This window comes from Oreochromis aureus, linkage group 8 (genome assembly GCF_013358895.1).
Source record: "Oreochromis aureus strain Israel breed Guangdong linkage group 8, ZZ_aureus, whole genome shotgun sequence".
NCBI classification, from domain to species: Eukaryota; Metazoa; Chordata; class Actinopteri; order Cichliformes; family Cichlidae; genus Oreochromis; species Oreochromis aureus.
This window is the reverse complement of record NC_052949.1, coordinates 28,010,597-28,026,626: the sequence shown is the minus strand read 5'-3', so window position 1 is coordinate 28,026,626 and position 16,030 is coordinate 28,010,597. Positions and strand designations below refer to the sequence as shown.

Below are 16,030 nucleotides of genomic sequence, written 5' to 3'. Positions count from 1 at the left end.
AGACGTTACGACCCACTGGGATTCCTTTCCTCAGGAACTCTCCCTGCAAAATGATCTTGCAGCAGTTATGCAGGGAGGGTCTTGCTTGGGATGATGAGATCCCAGAACAGCTCAGTCATATATGGAACAAGTGGTTACAAGAGCTGTGCCAGCTGTCAGAGGTAACCGTACCCAGGTGTGTGAGACCATTGGACTTCGGTCCTGTTGCAACAGCACAGCTCCACCATTTTTCTGATGGGAGTGAAAGTGGATATGGAACAGCATCATACTTGAGGATGACCAGTAATGACGGACGTGTTCACTGTACGTTAATGATGGGAAAATCCTGTGTGGCGCCCCTGAAGCAAACCACTATTCCATGAATAGAGTTGACTGCAGCTATGGTTGCTGCAAAGACAGACAAAATGTTAAGAACAGAGCTTCAGATGAATCTTCTTGAATCTACATTCTGGACTGACAGCACAACTGTGTTGAAGTATGTTGAAAATGAGAATCTTCGCTTCAAGACATTCGTGGCCAATCGCATTGCGGTCATTAGAGAGCTAACAAATCCTCAGCAGTGGAGGTACATTGGTACAGCAATCAATCCAGCTGATTGTGCATCCAGAGGGCTTGCACCATCTAAGCTCACGAAGAATCTAAGCTGGTTCCACGGCCCAGCTTCCCTGAAAACCCCAGTGGCCAGAAAGACCTGACAAGGAAAGGATTGATAAAGATGACACCGAAGTGAGGCATGCAACCATGGTACATCTCACAAATGCAACTGAGAATGTGCACACGTTGAACAAGCTGATCAATCACTATTCCTGCTGGCATCGAGTGAAGAGAGCTGTGGCATGGATGATCAAACTCAAAGACTTACTGCTACAACAATGTGAAAAAAAGAAAGAGACATACTTTAAACAGAAAGGACAAGACAACGAATCAATGCAGACAACACTTACCCTGAAAGATCTGGTGCAAGCTGAGACAGAGATCATTAAGTTCTGTCAAAGTCAGCAATTCCAAGAAGAGATCACCATGTTAAAGAAAGCCAAGTGTGTGACAAAGACTAGTCACTTGAGGAAGCTTGATCCAGTGATGCAGGACGGAGTTTTGAGAGTTGGTGGTCACCTCGCAGCTGCTGGGATGCCAGAACACGTGAAGCACCCAGTCATTATCCCAAAGGGCTCACATATCACCACACTGATCTTGCAGGATATACATGAGAAGATTGGGCACTGTGGAAGACTGTATATGCTTTCACAGCTGCGACAGAAGTATTGGATTCCATCCGCTAACTCAGAGGTGAGGAAGTTTCTGTCAAGGTGCGTAATCTGTAGGAAAACTAGAGGCAAACCACTGGAACAGAAGATGGCAAATTTGCCAGAGGATAGGCTTCTACCTGATGAACCCCCCTTTTCTAATGTTGGGGTGGATTACTTTGGACCGTTTAATGTGAAGCATGGCCGCAGCACAGTAAAAAGGTATGGTGTGTTGTTTACCTGTCTTACAACAAGAGCAATGCACATTGAAATTGCGCACACTTTGGACACTGATTCATGTCTGAACGCCATCAGACGCTTTGTGTGCAGAAGAGGTCAGGTATCTGTCATGCGTTCAGATAATGGCACCAACCTAGTTGCTGCTGAACGGGAGTTACGCGAAGCCATTCAAGAGTGGAATCAGTCAAAGATTCTAGATTGGAAATGCAAAAGGGAATCCAGTGGGTATTTAACCCACCCGCTGGTTCTCACTTTGGAGGGATATGGGAAAGGCAGATCAGAACCGTGAGGAAGGTCCTGAGGTCTATACTGAAGGAACAGTTGGTCAATGATGAAGGTTTACTGACACTGATGTGTGAAGTGGAGTCAGTACTAAATGACAGACCGCTTACTACAGTAACAGATGATCCAACAGACCTGGAACCACTGACTCCTAACCACTTGCTACTGATGAAGAAAAAGCCGGTTTTGCCTCCTGGACTTTTCAGAAAGGAAGACTCATACTCCCGCCGCCGTTGGAAGCAAGTGCAATATCTTGCTGACTTGTTTTGGAAGAGGTGGGTGCGCGAGTACTTGCCTATGCTTCAAGAGCGTCAAAGGTGGACTCAGGTCAGAAAAAACGTAACCGTGGGGGACATTGTAATGGTGGTCGACGAATCAGCACCAAGAAGCTCGTGGGTGTTGGGGAGAGTTCTTCGTGTCATTCCAGATGCTAAGGGTCTAGTGCGGCGTGTGATCATCAAGACAAAGACTAACACCTTAGAAAGACCCATTGACAAGCTATGCTTGGTCTGTGAGAATGTCATGTAAGTTGGAATGAGAAAATACAGTAAATGTTCTGGTCGGTTACAGGGTTTGTGAAAGATAATTTGAATGACCATGTGTGATACAGATAGTGTTAATGTTATTTGGCTCTTTTGTAAGTGTTCGCTAATTGTCAGTCTTCACGCCCTCCAATTAGGGGGCTGGAAATGTTAGAGCCAATCTATAGAGAAATATTTTTGATACTGTTTCAGTTATTATGTTACATGTTTGATTTTGTTGTTAGAGAATAGATGCTGCGCGTTTAATTTGTGTCGGGTAAGAAAACATTACAGCGCATGTATGGTAGCAGGTTAGAATGAGCCAGAACAGCAATGGAAATGTGCGCTGTAGCAGCAAATGGTTTTTTGACCGTGACATCATTTGTTTGTATGTACGAGTCAGAAATAAATCTGGACAGCTCACATTAAGAAGTGGAAGAATTAGTTTTTCAAAGCTTGGGACAGAAATTCGCCACTACACTGGGCTTTGCAATTATTAAATGAATTGAAGGTAAAAAACAGACAAACATACCCAAAAACCTTTCTGCACTATGGTAGAACCATCTTGAGGTCTGGGTGATAATCTGGTGACCAATTTAGAGCTGAAGGCTAAAGTCTAAGATAGTTGACCAGAAGCTGCAGTAGTAGTCTTGACTCTTTTGAGAGTGTGACTTTTCCTAAAACAGGGGAAAATTGTACTAATTCTCTTTCCCATCGCTTTAAACACTTTCCGTAATTTCAGTCTCATCGAGTACTCTGTGTGCATCCAACCTTGAATCGTTGCCGAAAGAATTACCTCCGCCACCAACAACACCACCAAAAAAGTCTGATCTAAACTTCTTTTTCATGTTGATGAAACAGCAAGCAAGTCTTTGTCACCACTCTTCCTGTCCTCCTCTGTCTCTTTCTTCCTTCTCCTTCTCCTTCCACTGTCACTGTTAATTGCTTTCCCTCAACCTGCCTGCTCTTGATTTCCACCTGTCTTATTGTGTGATGTGATTAAAATGTAAAATGCTGTGGTGGATTGGGCTGCTCGCCTCCTACATCATTTCTTATTGCGCTGGGAGTGTGCGGGGGAAGATTGACTGGGTCTGTGGCTTAACGTGCTATTTCCTCTAATGCACAGCAGGCATGAAGGCTGTTGGGGGAGATTAATACTGGTTTGGGCTGTTTGTAACACTGGCATTTATTCTCTCCAAAGTCCCAGCCACCTGAGGGCACTTCTTCATTTCAGCCCATGCCAGGCCTGTTTACCTAGCAGCTATCTGCTTCTTGCCTCAACACCTACCTCAATTCTTTTTTCCTTCTGCCATCCTTGCTGCTTCTTCCACTTATCCATGTATCTATCCTTTAATCTGATCCCCTCTCTCTTGCACCTTCCACTCCCTACATTATTTGCCAACAGGGTGCAATGCCCCCTGATCTTGAAGACAATACATGAAATACCAAGGATACATTTAGAAAAGCCACAGGTCCTCCACTGCAGATTCAAATGGTGGCACATAAACACCATTAAAGTGAAAACATCTTCATGATTTAGAAATATGGGGTATGTGAGCACTGAGCACTGTTTCATGGGGTGGAAATGCACCTCATCAAACACACCGTGGCCTGCCACATTGAACTGAACATTAAATCATGTAAGAATGACAGTAGCCTGCAAATAGGTAAACAGCACAGAAATCCCCAGCTGAGTTATAATGTAGACCCCTGAGCTAAAAAAACAACTTAGCTGTGTTACTGTGAACAACATGACAGAGCACCAGTCGAATCAGTTCCACACAAAAGACTCCAGACTCGAAATCTTTCTGTTTATTTTCATTTCTCTGCCCCAACCAAGATCCGTTTCTTTCTGCAGCACAACCATCCTGAAAGTTGAATGAATTTGGCAAAAGTTCAAGAGTAGCATATGTGTATTTTTCCTCTATGGTTTCAGTTTAAACTCTTATTTTTTATAACGCTGACATGCAGGGTGCTGGTGTTAGGGCAGCGCAAAAGACGCACTCATCCTGTCGTCTCATAAATCAAGTGGCTTTATGTGGGTAACTGATTTTATGGTAACTGTCACCTAATATTGCATTGTACCCAGAGGGAAGTACTCATACTTAGTCTGCAATTTTAAAAAGGTACATATATATTCTGTGAATGCTAAATTTAAAAAAAATTCTATGAATAAATAAAAGTTCAACGCTCTGTATTGGTAAAGTCTCCAGTCATACTGGTTGGGCTGTAAAACTCATAAACATTTATCCACTCCCTCTGTCACTTTTGGGGAGGCACTTCAAGTCCTTGAGACGAGGAACTAAAGCTATGTAAAGCGTGTGTTCTCAGCGATATTAATAGGTCTGCAGTTTGTTGCAATCCACTTGGCAGTTGTGTCAGTCATGCTAAGTCCCTGATGCTCCATGAGTGGTTTGTCGCAAGCTGGGTGACGCGTTAGCCAAAGTCCTAGCAGCATCCCCAGCTAACGTATGCTTTGCGTCAATGTGATATTTTAAGCTGGAAGTGTTTCGGTGAAAAGGAAAGTCCTTCTTGCACAATGTGCATAATACTTTATGTCGGTCGACTCTTCCATATTGTTATTTTTTAATACTCAAATTTCCCATCGAGACGGCCAATGTGCGTTTATCATCTTCCAAATTGACTCGATTGGTTCAGCTGCCCGTCACTACCAGATCAAATGCCCATGTGCGAAGGTAACTCTACTTGGACAAACTGCCCGAAATGCGTTGACAGAAACATGTCAGGGATTTTAAGTCATTCTGCACCCCAGATGTGTTAACTGCGTTAAAAAATTTAATCGCATTGACCGTGATGGTGGATTAATTTGTGTTAACGAGTTAATTTTGACAGCACTAATTACAATGAAATGTACTGCTGAATGTTCTACTGGGCCTACATAACTTCAGAACATGACTCCAAGCACCCTTGTAATTATAAATAACTATGTTATTTATAACATAATGGTAATGAACACAGGTTGGAGAGAGCCCCCTCTGAATTTTTTGTGTAGGGCCCAAACTGGATCTAGAATTGCACCGGTTTTATGTGTTTTACACCTACTACACTAACAAGTCATCTTTTTATATTTGTAAACTTTTATTCTCACTTTTGTTAGCTTGAGGTAATGCTTTAACTGCAATTACAGAAAAACAATGTGTTATTCGTGTGATTATTTCATGGTCTCTTGTCTGCTTCACTCTGCAGACTTCACATATGTGAGGCGGTGCATTCACAATGAGTGCAGCAAAAGTAGAAAATAGCGGCATTGTAAATTATATTAGTATACACCAGCCTAATGATTTTCATAGTGAGCTGAAATGACACTTGTTAATAAATATTACAATAACAATTAGTATTTCAGTAAATTTATATTCTCACATAGATTTGTTTGTTAGTCTCCAAAAGTTGAATCTGTTCATCTGGACGTAGCGTTTTGTGGGAGAAACGTTTCGTCACTCATCCAAGTGACTTCTTCAGTCTCAGCTGACTGCAGGTTTCCCTGGGGGAAACCTGCAGTCAGGTTTGACCATGAGACTGAAGAAGTGTGACCATGAGACTGAAGAAGTCACTTGGATGAGTGACGAAACGTTTCTCCCACAAAACGCTACATCCAGATGAACAGATTCAACTTTTGGAGATTTACTTTCCTGGATGATTGAGAATGCATCAAGACATTTGTTTGTTAGATTTTATATTTTATGTTAGGAAATCATTGTTTAAGAATGATTCCCAGTCTTTTTCTTGTAATAAGGAATGCAGCCTTTTAATAAAACCCTGATATTGTATGAGTATCTTGTATTGTTAGGTAATGGTAACTGACACATAGAAATCATTTTTTTGGAAGCTGAAAAAGCTGGATCTCTAGTTAAATGCCCAGATTCCCAGATCCCAGTCTTATTTTGATGTCTGCTGCCCTGTTCCACAAATCATAGGTCAGCCCTAAAGGACCTTTGATTTTGTGTCCATCCCCTAATATTCAAAGCTGTTTTTGAGAGCTGTTATTCTACTCAATATTAGGACCGTGTCAAACAACTCTGTTTATTTTGTGAAATGACAGCTTGATAGCTATGTGGCTTTGGAAAGCTGTCAGGTTTCAAGGTAACGTAATCATTTTTTAAAAAAATTTCAGTCAGAGACAACTCACATTTGAAATTACTGATTTAGTAGAATCAAGTTAGAGTTTGAAGTCTAGGCTTGGGGCTCATCACGCTTGATAAGTATGTTATGCAGAATTTTTATTTTATTTTCTACAGGCAATATTTTATATAAAGTTTCAACCTTTATCAAGCCACTTTTAAGAGGAAACTTTTACCCTTGTTGCACATTTGAGTCATATTTTGTGATATCGCTTTAATCAAGGTGCTTTTAATATAAATGTGCCTTCAGCGATCACTTTTGTTATTTCCTTTGTGAACAAAACTAACAAGCAGTCAAGAGGAGAAAGGATGAAAATCTCAAAGATATGAATGAACGCTGTTAGTTTTACAGTAACAAATAAGGCCCCTTATTTAATAGCCTAAAGGTGGACTTACATTTTTTATGTGAAAACATGTTTATGGAATCAGATATGTAAATGCAAAGTGTCACGCTGGCAATTATTCCTAACACTTCACCATTGGTGTTCCTGAATGTTTTTACATGTTTTGGGTCATTGTTTGGGTTTTATGGCTCAACTACTGCCATTAGTTGGTTGTGTGGCAGGCAGAGAGAGGACCCAAAATGTAGGACTAGGCAGACTACCTTAACTGAAAACAGCTGACAAAGGCTGATAGACAAAATAAAGAGCTGAGCAAAGCTGGAGCAAACTAACATAAACACGGCTGGCTGGCTGGCTGGCTGGCCGAACAAAACCTGGAGAAAATGATGATGGTGTGACCATGAACAGAGAGAAACTGAGGACTTTTAAATAAATTAAATACACATAAGGTAATTAGGGAGATGCAACACAGCTGGGGAAAACAAGTGAACTAAGCCAGGCTAAGGACAAGGGGAACAAAACTCGGGGAGTCAAGTCAATCATTTCCCATAAGGTGAAACCATTAGTTGTCTCAGAGGCGGACTTGTGGATGGAAAACATGTCTATGATGACAAGTGAAATTAAGACATGAATTCTGTGGTCTGCTTGAAAGCACAAGGTGAACAAAGCACAGACCTGGCTGAAAGTAACAAAAATGTGGAGAAAGAAAAAAGGTAGAAAGATGAGGAGGAGGGACTTCTGAGAGACTTTGTCCTTCACGTCCTTGATAGTCTCCACTGCCAGAGGCCATCATTTCACTCGCCTTTGATCTTCTTTCTCTTTAAACTTGCTACATAGTAAGAGTGTTATTCAGTAAGAGTGATGTGCAGTGAAAATGTTTTTTATCCATACCTTTAGTCTTTCACCTGTTCAAGTGCACTACACACTCATGTGAAGACAGTAATCCACAGTAAACTAGACCATCACCTCCTGCTGAAGTAGCAAAGCTGACATGTGTAGCCTGTTTGAGACCACTTGTCCTCCCAGAATCATTATTAGTTTTACTGAACTAGGAATTATTGAAAGACCAGTGATTCCTCTTTGGTCTGTCTATCTTTCATCACATATAACTGATGACAGTATGTGGTGCATACATGTTACCTCACCAACTAGATGTGTTCAGGTGGGACAGGCCCAAAGTACTGTAGCATTTAATGCCACAGTGAAAAAGAAAATACCATGATCCAATATGAAACAGCATTCAGCTTCTTATTCGATCTCTGCAGAGGAGCTAAACAGATCCTTCTTAACAGATTCATGTGTGAATTGTGTAGTAGCTGTAATCAAGAAATCCTAGAAGTTATGATATGGAGCACCATAGCTCCAGTAATAGAAAAATCACAAATGAGCTGATGTGTGCACATCTAAATTCCTGAATTCCAGATTGCATCAGTCAAATGTGGCACACTGAATGATGAGGAGTACTACTTTGAGTAGTAAAATAATTTTGTTTTGTTGTACTTGACTTCTGTTACAGGCAAGCATGTTCAGAACAGGTTCTGTGCCATGAGAGTAACTGGGTTATTGATATAATGCTTTTTACTGTCTAATTTACATTTTTAATGAGCTTGAAATTAGCCTTGAAAGGAAACCATCACTTTTTATCTTTTCAATTGCCAATCATACCATCAACTTCTTATGGCGTCTGACAGTGAACTCATCTCTGTGCTTATCCTGCTAGACTTCAGTGCAACATTTGATACTGTTGACCATAATATTTTATTATAGGTTGCTGTAGGTATTAAAGGTACTCCACTGCAGTGGTTTGAATTATATCTATCTCATATTGTTAAAGCGAATGGAAAGTCCTCTTCATGCACTAAGTTTACTTATGGAGTTCCACAGGGTTCTGTGCTACATTTTACATGCTTCCCCTAGGCAGTATGATTATAAATCATATACTTTTTCACTGTTTTGTGAAAAACTATCCATCCATCCATTCGCTTCCGCGTATCCTTTTCAGGGTCGCGGGGGGTGCTGGTGCCTATCCCAGCTGTCATGGGGCGAGAGGCGGGGTACACCCTGGACAGGTCGCCAGTCTAACACACAGGGACAGACAACCATTTACACTCCCACCTATGGGCAATTTAGATTTTTTTCAATTAACCTATCCCCACAAAAGTGATGTCTTTGGACTGTGAGAGGAAGCCGGAGTACCCAGGGAGAACCCACGCAAACACAGGGAGAACATGCAACCTCCACACAGAAAGACCCTGGCCTGATGGTGGAATTGAACTCAGAACCTTCTTGCTGTGAGGCAACAGTGCTAACCACCATGCCACCATACTGCCCATATATCCAACTATATTTATCTATAAACCCAGATAACGCACACCAATTAGTTAAACTACAGGAATTTCTTAAAGCACAGTACAATAGAGATATAGTATCTGACCAGATGCTTACTCTGGATGGTGCACATATTAAACAAATATACAGAGCACTTTATTTCATTGCTTAATCGCTAAAATTGATACATCCACCAGTGCACAGTAGAAACAACTATATTTAAACTAGCAAATTTTGCAAAAAGTCAACAAGTCCATAAAACAGTAAATTACTGAGTAGCACAGATCGTCTTTCATATATCTGTCATCTTTTGTATTTAAAAAGCTGAAGTAGATTAATATAAAATATAAATCAACCAAAACATTATGGTTTGATTTAACTACAGTGGTTTTACTCCACTTTCAGTCTTTACTTTAATAATTCAACAATTATGTGGAATTTGAACCATATTTTAATGCGGGACTTTGGTACTTTTACTCTTCCACAACTGTAAAAGGTTGATAATATATCTACATAATATAGATATTACATTCTATATTTTCTCTATAAAATGACCTGAAATGCATTGTCTCATAATTACCATTTAACAATAGCAACAAATGGTAAATGGCCTGTATTTGTATAGCGCTTTTCTAGTCCCTAAGGACCCCAAAGTGCTTTACACAACCAGTCATCCACCCATTCACACACACATTCACACACTGATACTGTTGACCAAATAGATTACAGTCAACAAATCCCTATCCTGGTGAGGACACACATATTATCTGTCTATTTGTATTTAGGGACAAACATGAAACTGATAACACAAAGCAAAGAAAACCAGCACAGAAAAACTTTAAAGTGATTGTACTGTAGAAATGGCGGCTGCAGCCTAACTGTTCGTCACTGCCTTTATTACCTGTAGAAGTTCAGGGTCTAGCTGTTGGGTTGTGGTCAGCATTCACTCAGCTTTATCATCATTTTGGTTTCTTGGCTAGCTTTCTGTTAACATGTTAGCATGCTCTCTGTGCAGATGATTCCAGAGCACCAAAGGTATGTAAGCAGTATTATGCGATCGACTGGGAGGTCGACAGCACAGGAAAAGCAGTTCAGGGGCAGCGTAGGGGGTCACACCGTAGCAATGGAGCAGGTCTGCAGGCCGACCAGGGGGCCAGCACTGTGGCGTGACTGGTGTACTACTGCCTGGGCAATGGTACCTGAACAGAGGCTCTCCTGAGCCCCCAGCAGGCAAAAAAGATGGCTTGACAGGCTCTCCTGAGCCCCCAGTAAATAGAATTACTGCCACCAGAATGTGTTCCACCCACAAGCAGAATGCCACCTACCAACAAATACTCTAGTATTTAGTGGTGTAAAAGTGTAGTATTTAATTGGCAAGTAAAACAAGTATTCCACAAGTTTGTGCCAACTAAACAGGACTGAATGTTGGTGAAGACAGTTCAGTCATATAGCACTGTAGGCAGCATGTATGTTATTCACATCAACCACTTCTATGACCTTGTTGCAGTAAGATAAAAATACACCACACGATCATTCCACTGTGCATGAAATCACACACCATAAAACAGCATATGCCACCACCCAAAAATTAGTAACTGATCAACTGTAACAGATATTTCATGGACCCACTACAAGCTATCTCCTCTACTAGACCTTCACACAAGCTGCTGAAACGTGAGAACAGGCTGATGTTGGCCCTCAGTGTTCTCTCCCTCTCAGTTTATCTATTGTGTTTGCTATTTATTGTGCCTTGTAAAGTGGTTTTCTCCAGCATGTCGGTAACACAAGCTAAAGCATTTTTCCTGTCCAGGACGCCACCATTAGCGAATGATAGACTGCAGTAATACGAACTGGCAAATGTCTTCTTGTTGCTACTTTTAAACCTTTTATCTCAGATGTGGCATGAGTGTGCACTCAAGTGGACCATGACAGCATATTTTTCACTGGACGTGTGACTGATACCTCGTCCGTACTGAGTAACAGGCAAATAAATTTCTGCTACACCTGAGAATGCGTACAAATCATAGCATACAATCACATGGATTTTGGTTTCATATTGTTCATTTCATATTGGAATTGTTACGAACAAAGGTTGTTTGAAAATTATAAAATGAACTGGCACTTATGCACTACTTTTCTTCCTGAGCCTTCTGTGCCAATTCTATGAATGACATTCTGAGCTCTAATTGCCTGGCAGGGCAACTGACACTTGGATGGGGTGCAGTCCCACAGGGAATGGGACAAAGATGGACACACACACACACACACACACACGCCTCAGATACTACGATCTATATTGAAAAAAGTTTATGTGTGTGCCCAGTGACCTCGGCGTTGCATCCATCACCAATCTGAAATGTTACCAAGGGGAGATGCATCTAGCAAGTATGTCTAGGCTCTTTTATCCCTGCATCCTTATCACCTGCCTGACCTCGTGAACCTACAATCCTGTCGTAGCCTAGAGGGAATTGCCACTCTTTGCCACACAAATCTAAGTAATACAATATACTGCAGCACAGGGGTCAAAACTGCACTGAATTCATCAACAAAACTCAATAGCCAGAAAAAAAAATGTAATGATCGACAGGAATTGGCAACCTTTTAAGAATGAGGACATTAAATTTGTGCTAATACTTTCACTTTAAAAATAAACTATGAAAATGACACAAACAAAAACACTTGAGTAAACAATTTCTGCAAGGCCCCTGTGGCAGCTTCTGAGCTGCAAATCCAACACCAGGCAAGGCTAAAGGCTGATTTGGATTTGATGACTTTCATTGACTTTCCATCACTTTGTTTCCCTCCATCATTGCTAGTAAATTGGTCTGTGTCTGATGAAACACTAATGGAGAGCCTGCAAAATTTGCACTTGGCTATTAAACAGTATGTCAGTCAAAACACAATGAAAGCTGTGAAATGGAATTTGTAGAGGACCTCAGTGAACTGCATACAAAACATTTAGCCTGCATTTTCTGAGTTAGATGACCTTAAACCTCTCATGCAAAAATAATCTATGAAGATATGTCTTTATTCATGACTCTTTTTTGAGTTGTTAAGCTATGATAAATATATTTTTGATTGTTAACCCTTTGTCTTAAAAAATGTTTTACCTCTAATATTCATAGGCAAAGTTCAGGAAATTTATAGGCTTTACTATGATACTTTAAATTTATACTTAAAATGTAATCGGTTTAGCTGTAGTTAAGAGAGGTCTATGTTTAAGAAACAAGATTTACTCAGTACCCACCTATTTCATCTGGCTATTATTTTGCCTCAATACAGGTCACTGAGTTTCATTATCATTACTCAGTCCCTGGCTGCCCTGTCATTGCCTATTTCTTCCTACATGAATACAACAAGTATACGCTGTATCTGGGCTGGTAACTCTTTGTATCTTAAATTCTTTACATGATGATTTACACTGATGTAAATCATTCAAACAATAAATAATTTACATCAGAGCAGCTGCTTGACTGCTGTCACTAAGGTGTGGTCATTTTGGAGTGAAAATAGTTGAGTTGAGAATAAAATTGCACCTCCACTTTTAATCTGGTGGTATGATGATGCTTTGGTCTTTACTCAGGGATTTGATACTTTTCTTTTACTGAATGGTGAGGTTAAAAGGAGCTATTTTTGCACTGGCACGGGCCACGTATACCTTTTATCTTGATTTGTTCAGCTTCAGGCTGTGTCAGTTTAATGGTTATCGCTGTGTCTGAGGCTGTGATGAGGTCCACTATGGACAGCTGTTGTGGTGATAATGCAGTTATTGAGCCCCGTGGCTAAGATGTCCCTTTCGGGTTTGGTAAAGGCCGTATCTGAGAAGTTCTTCACCCACATTTCCTGGCTGTCTGTAGTTGTAGTGTTATCCTGTACTGGTACAGATGGTCTGGGTATGAAGTCAAAATAGGTTTAAAAGTCCTTGCTTGCAGTGTTTGGAATTTCTTTATGTTGTCTTTCTTTGCCTATATGTAACTTTACAAAGCACATTTACTTGGCTGCTTTTTATGCCTAAAACTCAGGCAGAGTAGTGTACTAGTACGTACAGTAATGTTCAAGATTGACAGAGTATGTATTTTCAGTGTCAGTACAATTTTGTCTAATTCTGTACTTCTGAAAGGAGACTCATGGCATGGGCTTTAAATGGGAAAGTAATTAGCAGCGCATATGGCAAGAGAATGACAAGGTCTTTGTGCTACTGCCTGCCCGCCAATATATGTTTTTGTTTATGTGTGTGCTCACAGTACAAGGCCACCCACAAAAGAAGAGCCTGATTGACAGCAAAAGAAGCATGTGACACGCAAGTGCACAGGCAAAAAATTGTACTCCTGTTCAGTCACTACTACATGTATCAACAATGCTCTGCCAGCAGCTGTGCTCTGAGAAGAGATTCCCTCTTGGCTACTATCAACTATCATCCAACAATCAAACTGAAAAACTAACAGAAATATCAGTGTTTCTCTGTTGTTTTACTTCATTCCATGTTCCTCATTTCCCTCTCCAAAGACTGATCTAATAAATCTCAGTCTTTGGAGAGTTTACTTTATTGCCTACAAATCCAGAGAAACTAAACCCATTTATGTTTCATCAGAAGCTGCCTTTGGTTCTGAAACCAAGTACATGCAACAAATTCTAAGGAAGGATTTATGAAAGAGTGAAAAAGTGATGATCGTTAATACAAATAGTAGTAAGGGGTGAATATTGCCAAGGACAATAAACAGTATACAGTTGTGGTCAGAATGTACTTAAACCCATTACAGCATGTATAACTTGGTAAGAAACTTGGTAGTTTTTTTTTTACTGTTCAATGATGGAATGATTGTTCAGCATATATTTGTAATGTAAAAAACAAAAAACAAAAAAACAAGCATATATAAAAATATATACAAACACCCACACTAATATGTTACTGTCATCTTTTTTTGTGGGTGGGCGGTGGTATATCTATAATTATGACTTCATGTAAAACACAGAGAAATTCATAAACATATTACTTCTGACTTTCTTTATTATTTTCTCCCTTATGGATTTTTACACTTTTCCTTAATTCTTCCCAGCCTTTCCACCTAGCCGATGTCTAAAAATTAGGTTATTTAGCACCACTACATAGAAGGCCTCTTTTTAATGCACATGTTTTCACCTTCTTGGAAAAGACATGTTTTCCAGCAAAATTGCTTTTTTGACTGCTGGATAGTGTTAATCCCCCAGAACAGTCATTTTAAGGCACTGGCTGTTTCTTTATCCCATTTTGTAGAGTGCAAAAAGCCATTAAAAGTTGTGAGTGTCCTTGTAATGGCATTATGAGTGAATTGTGTGGCCTATGTATGCCTGAGCTTCCCTCAGGCCCTCGCCCACTCTCTCATGTTTTCTGTGGCATATGCACTTTCTCACTCTATTTGCACCCACACATACACGTAAGTTCACTCTGCTCACGTACAACATTAGACTCAGTGTTTAAAAACAATTAGTCAATTTAAAAAAAAATACATCTAATTTCATTACCTTAGAAGGCCATTTGCTTAACGAGTCATTAAATTTCAGTAATTGTCCTCTGACTCCAAAATGAAAACTTTTTCCTTTTGAAATCATCAGCGTTCATGACCAGTGCTCTTTTTATTCTCTTATTCAATTAAAATTTTGCTTCTCTAGGGTACTGAATAAAAAGTAAAAACAGAATTTCTGAATACTATTCCAAGTAAGAAAACCTCATTCATAATTCAAATGATTCATTCAAATGACGTTGGAAATAATTTTACTAATATTATCATGTTTTTGAAAAGAGGTTTTGAAAAAGATGTCCCTATTTATCCAAACTTGAAGGAAAATCGAAATATCTTTGTACTCAACAGGCAGAAACTTAGAACCTTCTTGCCATTAACTTGCAATGCGAACCCTACACCACTGTAATGAGGAAAAAATAAGACTTGAGAAATCTCACAGTGCAACATACAATGAGAAAAAACCTCATTAGACACATAATTCACATCATGTTTTTACCTTTTAGACTTCTAATCAATGTGGTTTGTCCTACAGTGAAAAAGCTGTGTGATCCATTTTGTGGGAGTGTCGTGGGATGTAATGACAGTCGCTAATGTTATTTGGTAATTAGCTTATATGTGGTATATAATAAAATATGGTGGTACAGTAAGTTTCCTTTTACATCAAAATTTTATCAAATACCTAAACAGCAAAGACAAAGTTTATGTGTGACAGAGCCTAGGTTTAAATGAAACAACCTGTTAGAAAAGGAAAAAAATAATGGATAACTAATAAAAATATGTGGGGCACCCACATGCTCAGAAATAGGGCTACAGTGAAAGTGTAGGTATGGTCTGACTCTATACAAATGCATACCCTAGGGCTAATTATGGACTTTAAGGTAACTTAGCGGGCCTAAAAGTTACATGTATATTCCTAATCAGTAAACAGTATATATTTGCACTATTTTTTTTCTTCTGTATTTTAATGTTAAATCTCAGGAAACAGTCAAACACCAAAGAAATGATATAACATTTTCATTATACTCTTACATTTTAGAGGTTTCTTTTGTCAAATGTAATTAATATATTCTGAAAAGTACATTCTGTTTCTCATGCATCTTGGCACCACCATGGTGCAATGGTTAAAACTATTGCATTACTGCAAGAAGGTACTGCATTGAAGCCTGCTGTTTTTCTTTATCTTTCTGTATGTCTAGATGTCTAATAGAAAAGATGTGAGTGCTCAGTGCGTCTAGAAAAGTACAGTAAAATTGCCAGTCCATTTTCGGTTGTATTATACAGGGTGTATAAAAAGAAATGTTGGATTTCAAAGTGCTGTAATTCCTCAGGCATTTACCATTAACAATCAAAATATGTACTGTTAGAAACAGGACAATCATGACTTTCATGTGGTGGCCAGTAGGTAGCATAACAACATCAGTGGCTGCAGGTAGC

At 39.7% G+C, this 16,030-nt stretch overlaps 1 protein-coding gene across 1 annotated transcript in view; it reads left to right on the top strand.

Annotated features, from left to right (window-relative positions):
* ca10a (carbonic anhydrase Xa) overlaps window positions 1–16,030 on the top strand; it is a 305,283-nt gene that overhangs the window by 171,633 nt on the left and 117,620 nt on the right. The gene's annotated exons all lie outside the window — the stretch shown is intronic.